At 39.3% G+C, this 10,242-nt stretch overlaps 1 non-coding gene across 1 annotated transcript; it reads left to right on the forward strand.

The window, feature by feature from the left end:
* The first annotated feature begins 914 nt into the window (after nucleotides 1-914).
* TRNAR-UCU lies at nucleotides 915-1,007 on the forward strand. The gene is made up of 2 exons: nucleotides 915-951; nucleotides 972-1,007. It is a non-coding gene; the product is annotated as a tRNA-Arg (tRNA).
* The last annotated feature ends 9,235 nt before the right edge of the window (nucleotides 1,008-10,242 follow it).

Raw genomic sequence — 10,242 nt, forward strand, 5'->3', positions numbered from 1 at the left:
GCAGGTGGCGCCGGGCGCCAGCCCGCACCTCTGCCCTCCCCTCCAGGTCACCCGCAGCGGGCATCGGAACTCACCCCAATCTTCGTCCCCGCCCAGCTGCGCCTCGATGGCCGAGCGCGACCTCCCGCGCGCTCCAGAGGTGGCCCAGCTACGGGCGGGGAGCCGGCGCGGATGTCTGCCGCAGGGAGCCAGGCTCAGCCCCGAGCTTCGGTTAGGGCTTGGGCTGCGGCTCGCGGACTTTGCCGGGCTCCTCCTGTTTGCCCTCCTCCTCTTTTTTCCCCTCCTACGCCACCACCTGCACCGCCCACCTCATACGTAAACCGGCTACGCCGGGCTCGGCCGCACCTCTGACTTCTCCTGCCCCTCCTCCTCCCCTCCTTTCCCCGCGGTCGCGGCCGCCGCAGCTACGCCGAGAGCCCTGCAAAGCGGCAAGGGAAACTGCCTCTCACCTAGCCATGCTCACGGGCGCGAGCAGCCCCGGAGCTTGCGCGCTCTTGAACAGAAGCTGCAGCGCATGCTGGGAATTGTAGTCCTCCTCTCCTCGCGGTCTTCTCCCCTTTTCTTACTTTTCTGCCTGGGGCTCAAACCTGGCGAATTATCTGGAAGACCCCAGGACCCATTTTTCTGGCATCTCGGGGTGACCATTTTGATGCCACCCGTCCCTCGGCAGCATGCTTTCCCTTCCCCTGTTGAATTTGAGCGGGAGGCTTAATTCCCCCAGGAGAGTCCAAAGTCGTAACATAAGCCTGGGATATGGGATAAAGTTTTGCAAACTTTGGCAGTAGGTGCTGGGACATCCCCAACTGGACGCAACACCCCCAGACACCGAGAAAAACATAAAGGGGCTTAAAGAGAGAGGGAGCGAAGAGGTCAGCAAGATAGTAAGGTACCAATGAGAGAAGTTAGAACAGGCAGGCTCTGTGGCGCAATGGATAGCGCATTGGACTTCTAGCTTTGTGACTTGCGAGGTCATTCAAAGGTTGTGGGTTCGAGTCCCACCAGAGTCGCATTTTGAAATGTACTACTTTCCTGTCCCGGAAGTGTTTTAAAAGTTTCTGTCCGTCCGGTTACAAATGGGGCAGAACACTTAAAGAACAAATTTTAAAAGAGTAGGTCTCCGTCTACCGATCTCCGGAGGTCGCACTCATTTGTGTAAAGTTTGTACTTTGGTTTGAGAGAGTATCGCGATGTGGTGGAAATGACTGCGTACCTAACCTTGCTACAGAAAAGCCAGTTCTGCCCCACGGTTACCTCTTTTGTAAAATGAGAGAAAATTGTGCTATGGTAGACTTTAGTCTCGAGTTTATTAACTAAATTTCTTAATTAACTTGCATTTCTTCTTGGTTTACGTCTTTCCTGAAAAACGAAAATAATAATAATTCACATGCATATGGTGCATTCAAAACAGCACTACCTTCAAAACAATTTTACTGATGAAGTTTAGATAAAATCACTCTCAAAATTAGTAAGCCTGATTTGAACCCAGGTGCCTGGCTCAAGTTCAGTCTTCTATCCACTATTCCATACCATACCTCCTCTCCTATATTTTGAAACAGCATGATGAAAGAAAATACCTAGCAATTATATAGCTCCTATTATTTGCCAGGCATATACTAAGCACTTTACAAATATGTTATTTCCAGATGGGTAGGTAGTACAGTGGGCAGAGCTCCAGACCTTGGAGTCTGGAGGACCTGGGTTCAAATATGATCACAGGCATCCTAGCTGTGTGACCCTATCTTCTTTCTTAAAGTTATTACTAAGGCAGAAGGTAAGGATTAAGAAAAAACAAATATATTATCTCATTTGATCCTCATAATAATTCTAGGAGGTAGGAACTTTTATTATCTCCATTTTACAGTTGAAGAAACTGGGGCAGACAGAGGTTAAATAACTTGCCCAAGACTTATGAAAAGAATGCTATCCACATCTAGAGAAAGAATTATTGGAGTAGAAATCCAGAAGAAAACATATGATTTATCACTTGTTTATATGGCTATATGATTTGGGGTTTTGGTTTTAAAAGATTTATCTATTACAAAAATGAATAATATAGAAATAGGATTTGAGTGATAATATATGTATAACCCAGTGGAATTGCTTGCCAACTCCAGGAGTGGGGAGGGAAGAGCTGAGGGAGTCAAGAAGAATCATGTAACCATGAAAAAAAATTTAAAAATTTAATTTAATTTAAAATTAAAAAAAAAAAAACTTGCTCAAGATTTCACAGCTAGGAAATATCTAAATCTGGATTTTAGCTCAGTTCTTCCTGATTTCAGGCCCAGCTCTCTGACCATTGTGGCTATTTAACTTTGGATTCCAAGCATGTGTGTTTGACTCTTCACCCTGATATTCATTAGGGAACCTTGGGCAAGCCATTTAACTTATCTTCCCCTCAGTTTCTTCATCTATAAGGATTCTGCCCTGACATTCTCTATGTCTGTAACTTTAGACAAATCATTCTTTAGGCCTTCTCTAGGCATCAGTTTCCTCCTCTGTAAAATGAGGGAATTGGACTAGATGGGATCTAAAGTCTCACTGCAGCTTTAAATCAGTGGTCCTCCTAGGTGGTCCAAACATTTAACAAACCTCATCTTATTTCTCCTTCTGCTGCCTGGTTTTAAAAAAAGGTAATGTAAAAGCACAAAGACCTTAATTTAACTCAGGTTAGAAGACCTAGGCAGCTTGCTTTCGGGCATAGAACCAGCAAATCTTATCTTTGGAAGGGACTTTGAAGATCAAGGCCAACCTCCCACCCAGAGCAGGGACTGACTTTACAATATTTCTGTCTGATGTTCACCTAGCCTTTATACAAACATTTCCGAGAAGGTTGGAGCTAAAGCTTGAAGGACCTGGAAGGCCAGGTGGAGAGATTTTTAGAAGGTAGATATTGAAAATTTCTGAGCAAAGGGGTAATATGGTAAAACTAAGCTTTAGCAAGATTCATTCAGCAACAAATGATATGCTAGAGGGAATGGTGACTAGGAGAACATCCTGGCCCTTGGCTCTGCTCTCCTCCAAAATGCTGACACAGATTTCTCTTCAGCTCTTTTTAAAAGCATCCCTCTTCAGCTACCAACACTTATTATAGTGCTTCCTCATGACAGATATTTTACAAATTTCCCAGATGACACTTTATCTCATATGGACTGTGTTTCACATAGATATCTTTCTGTTTAGGAAATCGCCTCCTCTTAGCAAAGGTTTAAAAGAAAAAAAAAAGTGAATTAAATCTCCGGCAGAAATCTGAATTGGTGTAGGGTCTTGGACCAAGCGTAGCTGCCCAAGGTGATTTATTGATTTAGATGGTGCATAATCACTTGGTGTGCTTGGAGCACTGTTTCAGCACATTTCTGAGGTTGGATTATTTCTGTACATGATGAGTCTTATTCAATTTATGTCAGTTATTATTTCTAATTTAATTTATTTTCAGATTACATGTAGATACAATTTTAAAAAATTGTTTTCTGACATTTTGCTATCCGTGTTCCCTCCTTCCCTCTTGTCCTTCACCCTTCCCAAGATGGCAGGTAATATGATTAATATAGAAAAATGTTTAGCATGATGTAAAATCTATGTGAGATTGCTTATCATCTCAGTGGTATGGGATGAGGGGAGGGAGTGAATTCTAGACTCAATATTCTTTGAAAAATGTTGGAAGCTGTTTTTACATGTAATTGGGGGGAAATTAAAAATTTTTTAAAGATGGCAGGTAATACAATAGAGGTTGTATATGTATCATTATATTATACATATTGTTTTCATTTATTTATTTATTTGTTTGTTTGTTTTTAGGATTTAAATATTTTCTTTTTCTAGACAAATTTTCCATGGTTACATGATTCTTGTTTTTACTTTCCCCTTCACCACCACCCCCATATCCAACTCGCATTTCCACTGGTTTTAACATGTGTCATCAATCAAGATTTGTTTACATATTATTGATAATTGCATTGGTGTATATTATACATATTGTGAAAGAAGACATATCATTTATGCTAGAGAAAAATTAATGGAGGAAAAAAGTGAAAAATAATATGCTTGAACCTGCATTCAGACTGTCAGTTCCTTCTATATACCAGTGGAGAGCCTTTTTCTTTGTGAGTCTCTTGGAATTGTCCTGGATCCTTGCATTGTTGATAATAGTTAAGTTATTCACAGCTGATCACCATATTTTAGTACTATTGCTAAATACATTGTTCTTATATCTGCCCCAAATTCTGGGAAGGCACCTTGTTTGCACCCTCCAGATGCCCTATGCATAGAACACTAATGTGCTGTCCATTCATAGGCTTTCTAAAGGCTTACTTGTAAAAGTGATAGCACTTTGTTTATTAAAGCACTTTCCTCATAACTCTGTGAGGTAGGCAGGATATTATTATCCGCATTTGCAAATGAGAAAACTAAGTCCCAGAAAAAAAAAAAAAGTAACTTGCCTGCAGTCACACAGTTAGGCCTAGTTGTTTCCACTTCAGTCACCATGGTGTCTCTAAAAAACAACCTTCAGGGTTCTAGGATTTGCCATTCAGTCTACCACTTAATATACATATCGATAAAATAATAATTTACAATCTTCTCACTATACAAAGGAAATTACATTATGCAGTCAAGTTGCTTAAAACTGAATAAAGGTGCAGCTAGGTAGCACAGTGGACCTGGGTTCAAATTTGGTCTGAGAAACTTCCTAGCTGTTTGATGTTGGGCAAGTCACTTAACCCCAATTGCCCAGCCTTGCCACTCTTCAGTCTTAGAAAGTAAGGGTTTAAAAGAAAAAAAAAGTGGGGGGGGAATTAAATCCCTGGCAGAAATCTGAATTGGTGTAGGGTCTTGGACCAAGGGTAGGTGCCCAAGGTGATTTATTGATTTAGATGGTGCATAATCACTTGGTTTGCTTGGAGCACTATTTGCCCTGACCACAGGAAATATATATACATGTATATGGTGCATATGCATATGCATATATACATACATTGAGAATTATACTTTGGGTGGGTGCCAAATTTATATACTTCTTGGTCAACTAAATATTGGTTGATTTCAGAAACCTGGTACTATGTTAGTAGCCTACCACAGACCAACGCCAGGAATGTCCACATACCTGACCATCTAACAGGAAAAAGGGATTAAAATGAAGGCTGGAATTCACTGAGATTAAAACAGTGAATCCCAATCTCCATTTTCCCTCACTTGCAAACAGAACATTAGCAACCTAGGAATTAGACTGTGTGACAAAGAATGTCATACTATGCCTATCTGGTCCAGCATTCTATCACTAATATAGACCCCAAAAGAGCAAGGGAGGGTCTGATTATCCTCCTGACATCAACGTCAAAAGTTAGATCCTTTCTAGATTCTCTTAGGAATTTGCCACTCACATTTGTCCTAATTTAAAAAGAAAATTCTATTTCCTATCTATACCAATTCATTTTTCCCTTAGGTCAAACATTAATTTTTTAATTGTTGTTGTTGTTGTTGTTGTTCTAGTTATTCTGTTCCTTCTATTATACTTCCACAATTGAGAAATTTTAAAGAAATGAAAAATAAATGCCTCGGCATATATCTTTATAATCCACCAAAACAAATCCCCACATTCATTGACCATAGCTGGAAAAGTGTATCTATTTCTGCATTTAAAATTCATTAGTCAAGAGTGGCATGCTTTATCTTTATTGTTTTGGACTCGTGGTTAACATTGCATTGGTTGGAGTTCTAAAATCTTTCAATAGGGTTATCATTGTATAAGTCAGTGATGTGGAACCTTTTAGAGGCTGAGTACTCAAACTGCAACCCTCCTTGCTTTACCCCAAATAGGAGAGGGAGAAGCACTCCCACTGGGCTGCTGGGGCAGAGCGATGGGTCATGTGAGAAATGTCCTCAGGCGAAGTGGAGAAGGGGAAGAGCACAGCCCCCTCCAGGCATGCTCTGGCAAATGTGCCATATGTTAGCCAACACAGTTATGAATTGTTCTAATTTCATTCACTTTTTTCTGTATCAGTTCATAAAAGTCTTCCAACTTTTCTCTGAATTTATCCACTTCATTATATCTTTTTTTTTTAATATTTTATTTTTTAGAAAGATTTTCCATGGTTACATGATTCTTGTTTTTACTTTCCCCTTCACCCTCCTTTGCCCCCCCCCCCCATATCCAACGTGAATTTTCACTGGTTTTAACATGTTTGATCAATCAAGACTTATTTACATATTATTGATAGTTGCATTTGTGTGGTCGTTTAGTGTCACATCCCCAACCATGTCCGCATCCATCCATGTGTTCAAGCAGTTGTTTTTCTTCTCTGTTTCCTCTCCTGCAGTCCTTCCTCTGACTGTGGGTAGCGTTCTTTTCCATAAGTCCCTCAGAGCTGTCCTGTGTCATTGCATTGCTGCTGGTACAGAAGTCCATTACATTCAATTTTACCATAGTATATCAGCCTCTGTGTACAATGTTCTCCTGGTTCTGCTCCTTTCACTCTGCATCAGTTCCTGGAGGTCTTTCCAGTTCACATGGAATTCCTCCAGTTTATTATTCCTTTGAGCACAATAGTATTCCATCACCAGCATATACATCAATTTGTTCAGCCATTCCCCAATTAAAGGGCATCCCTTCGTTTTCCAGTTTTTTGCCACCACAAAAAGCACAGCTATAAAACAACTCTGTTTATCTATGATCTCTTTGGGGTACAAACCTAGCAATAGTATGGCTGGATCAAAGGACAGGCAATCTTTTATAGCCCTTTGAGCATAGTTCCAAATTGCCATCCAGAATGGTTGGATTACTTCACAACTCTACCAGCAATGCATTAATGTCCCAATTTTGCCACATCCCCTCCAACATTCATTACTCTCCCCTTCTCTCATTTTTAGCCAATCTGCTAGGTGTGAGGTGATACCTCAGAGTTGTTTTGATTTGCATTTCTCTAATTATTGGAGATTTAGAACACTTTCTCATGTGCTTATTGATAGTTTTGATTTATCTGAAAATTGTCTATTCATGTCCCTTGCCCATTTATCAATTGGAGAATGGCTTGATTTTTTATACAATTGATTTAGTTCTTTGTATATTTGAGTAATTAGACCTCTGTCAGAATTTTTTGTTATAAAGATTTTTTCCCAGTCTGTTGTTTCCCTTCTGATTTTGGTTGTATTGTTTTTGTTTGTTTAAATTAAAAACTTTTTCATTTAATGTAATCAAAATTATTTATTTTACATTTTGTAATTTTTTCTAACTCTTGCTTGGTTTTAAAATTTTCCCTTTCCCATAGAACTGACAGGCATACTATTCTATGTTCACCTAATTTTCTTATAGTTTCCTTCTTTATATTCAAGTCATTCACCCATTCTGAATTTATCTTGGTGTAGGTGTGAGATGTTGATCTAAACCTAATCTCTCCCATATTGTTTTCCAATTTTTCCAACAGTTTTTGTCAAATAGTGGGTTTTTGTCCCAAAATCTGGGCTCTTTGGGTTTATCATAGACAGTCTTGCTGACATCACTTACCCCAAGTCTATTCCACTGATCCTCCCTTCTGTCTCTTAGCCAGTACCATATTGTTTGTTTAAAAAAAAATTTTTTTTTTAACCCTTAACTTCTATGTATTGGCTCCTAGGTTGAAGAGTGGTAAGGGTGGGCAATGAGGGTCAAGTGACTTGCCCAGGGTCACACAGCTGGGAAGTGTCTGAGGCTGGATTTGAACCTAGGACCTCCTCTCTCTAGGCCTGACTTTCAATCCACTGAACTACCCAGCTGCCCCCTACCATATTGTTTTGATGACCACTGCTTTTTAGTATAGCTTAATATCTGGTACTGCTAGACCACCTTCCTTCACATTTTTTTTCATTATTTTCCTTGATATTCTTGATCTTTTGTTCTTCCAAATGAACTTTGTTATGTTTTTTTCTAATTCAGTAAAAAAGTTTTTTGGTAGTTTGATAGGTATGGCCCTAAATAGGTAAATTAATTTGGGTAGAATGGTCATTTTTATTATGTTAGCTTGTCCTACCCATGAACAATCAATGTTTTTCCAATTGTTTAGATCTGGTTTTAATTGTTTGGAAAGTGTTTTGTAGTTGTGTTCATATAATTCTTGTGTTTGTTTTGGTAGACAGATTCTAAGTATTTTATATTGTCTGGGGTGATTTTAAATGGTGTTTCTCTTTCTACCTCTTGCTGCTGTGATGTGTTGGAGATATATAGAAATGCTGATGATTTATGTGCATTTATTTTGTATCCTGCGACTTTGCTAAAGTTGTTGATTATTTCTACTAGCTTTTTAGTCGATTCTCTAGGATTTTTTAAGTAGACCATCATATCATCTGCAAAGAGTGATAGCTTAGTCTCCTTATTGCCTATTTTAATACCTTCAATTTCTTTTTCTTCTCTAATTGCTACTGCTAGTGTTTTCTAGTACAATGTTAAATAATAGAGGTGATAATGGGCATCCTTGTTTCACTCCTGATCTTATTGGGAAGGCTTCTAATTTATCCCCATTGCATATGATGCTTGTTGATGGTTTTAGGTATATACTGTTTATTATTTTTAGGAAAGGTCCTTCTATTCCTATACTTTCTAGTGTTTTCAATAGGAATGGATGTTGTATTTTGTCAAAGGCTTTTTCAGCATCTATTGAGATAATCATGTGGTTTTTGTTGGTTTGCTTGTTGATATGGTCAATTATGTGAATCCACTTCATTATTTCTTATGGTGACAGCATTCTTCCAATCACCCAGTACTGAAAGATAGGGCTGACCACCCCATATTCAGTCTGTTGCCAAGTCCTGTAGATTCTACCTTAAAACTATACCCCTGGGGGAAGCTGGGTAGCTCAGTGGAGTGAGAGCCAGGCCTAGAGACAGGAGGTCCTAGGTTCAAATCCGGCCTCAGACACTTCCCAGCTGTGTGACCCTGGGCAAGTCACTTGACCTCCATCGCCTACCCTTACCATTCTTCCACCTATAAGTCAATACACAGAGGTTAAGGGTTTAAAATTAAAAAAAAAAACAAAAAAAAAAAAACCAAAACTATACCCCTCTCTGTTCTCTGAAACTGCCACCAGCCAGGTGTAGGCCTTTACTTCATAACTGGATTATTGCAATAGCCTTTTTTTTTTTAAACCATACTGTCTTTCTTAAGAGTCTATATACTGTGTATTGGTTCCAATGCAGAATGGTAAGAGCTAGACAATGGGGGTTAAGTGACTTGCCCAAGCTCACACAGCTAAGAACTGTCTGAGGCCAGATTTAAACCCAGGACCTTCCATCTCCAGGCCAGTTAGTCTATCCATTGAGTCACCTAGCTGCTCCCTGCAATAGACTTCTGTGTTCTCCCTAATCTAGTCCATCAAAGTATCATGATTCTTCCCCCAGTCCCCAATCCTTATTCAATAAACTCCAGTGGCTCTCTATCACCTCCAGGATCAAATATAAAACCTTCTGTTCAAAGCCCTCCCCATCCTGCCCCATTCTTCCCTTTCCAGTCTTCTTACATTTTATTCCCTAACACATTCTCTACAACCCAGTAACACTGGCCTTCTCAACAGGAGCACATGTCACTCCCATACATTTTCACTGGCTTGTTCCCCATGCCTGGATTTCTCTCCCTCCTCATCTCTGTCTCCTGGCTTCCTTCAAGTCCTACATAACAGTTCTGCCTGGTACCAGAAGCCTACCTGATTCCTCTTAATACTATGTTGATTATATCCAATTTATTCTGGAGATTTTATACATATATGGAAATATATGTATATAGATCATATAATGATATCATATATACATAATTATATAAAGTAGAAGGTATAATTCTATACATATATCACATAGTATATAATATACTTACGTCAGATGGTATATATCATATGTCTATATACTTATAAATCCATGTATTTATATACATATTACTATATGTACAATAAATATATTAAATATAATAAATTAAAATTATGCATGCATATAGACTTGCTTATAAATCACAGTGCATGTCATCTCATTAGCCTGTGAGCAGCACAAGAGCATGATTTATTTTTCTGCCTTTATCTCCTCAGTGTTCAGGACAGTGCCTGGCACAAAGTAGGTGCTTAGGTTGCTGACTCAGTCATATTCTATTGCATTTATATATGATCATGTTTAGGCATTCACCAATAGAACAGTGCCCTTCCACCCTTAGTTTTTATGCTTAGGCTACTAAGAAAGGAGATGTTTTACATTTTTTGTTGTTGCTGTACATATAGATCATTTTCCTATTTCTCTGAT

The sequence above is a fragment of the Gracilinanus agilis genome, chromosome 2 (genome assembly GCF_016433145.1).
Source record: "Gracilinanus agilis isolate LMUSP501 chromosome 2, AgileGrace, whole genome shotgun sequence".
In the NCBI taxonomy this organism is placed as follows: Eukaryota; Metazoa; Chordata; class Mammalia; order Didelphimorphia; family Didelphidae; genus Gracilinanus; species Gracilinanus agilis.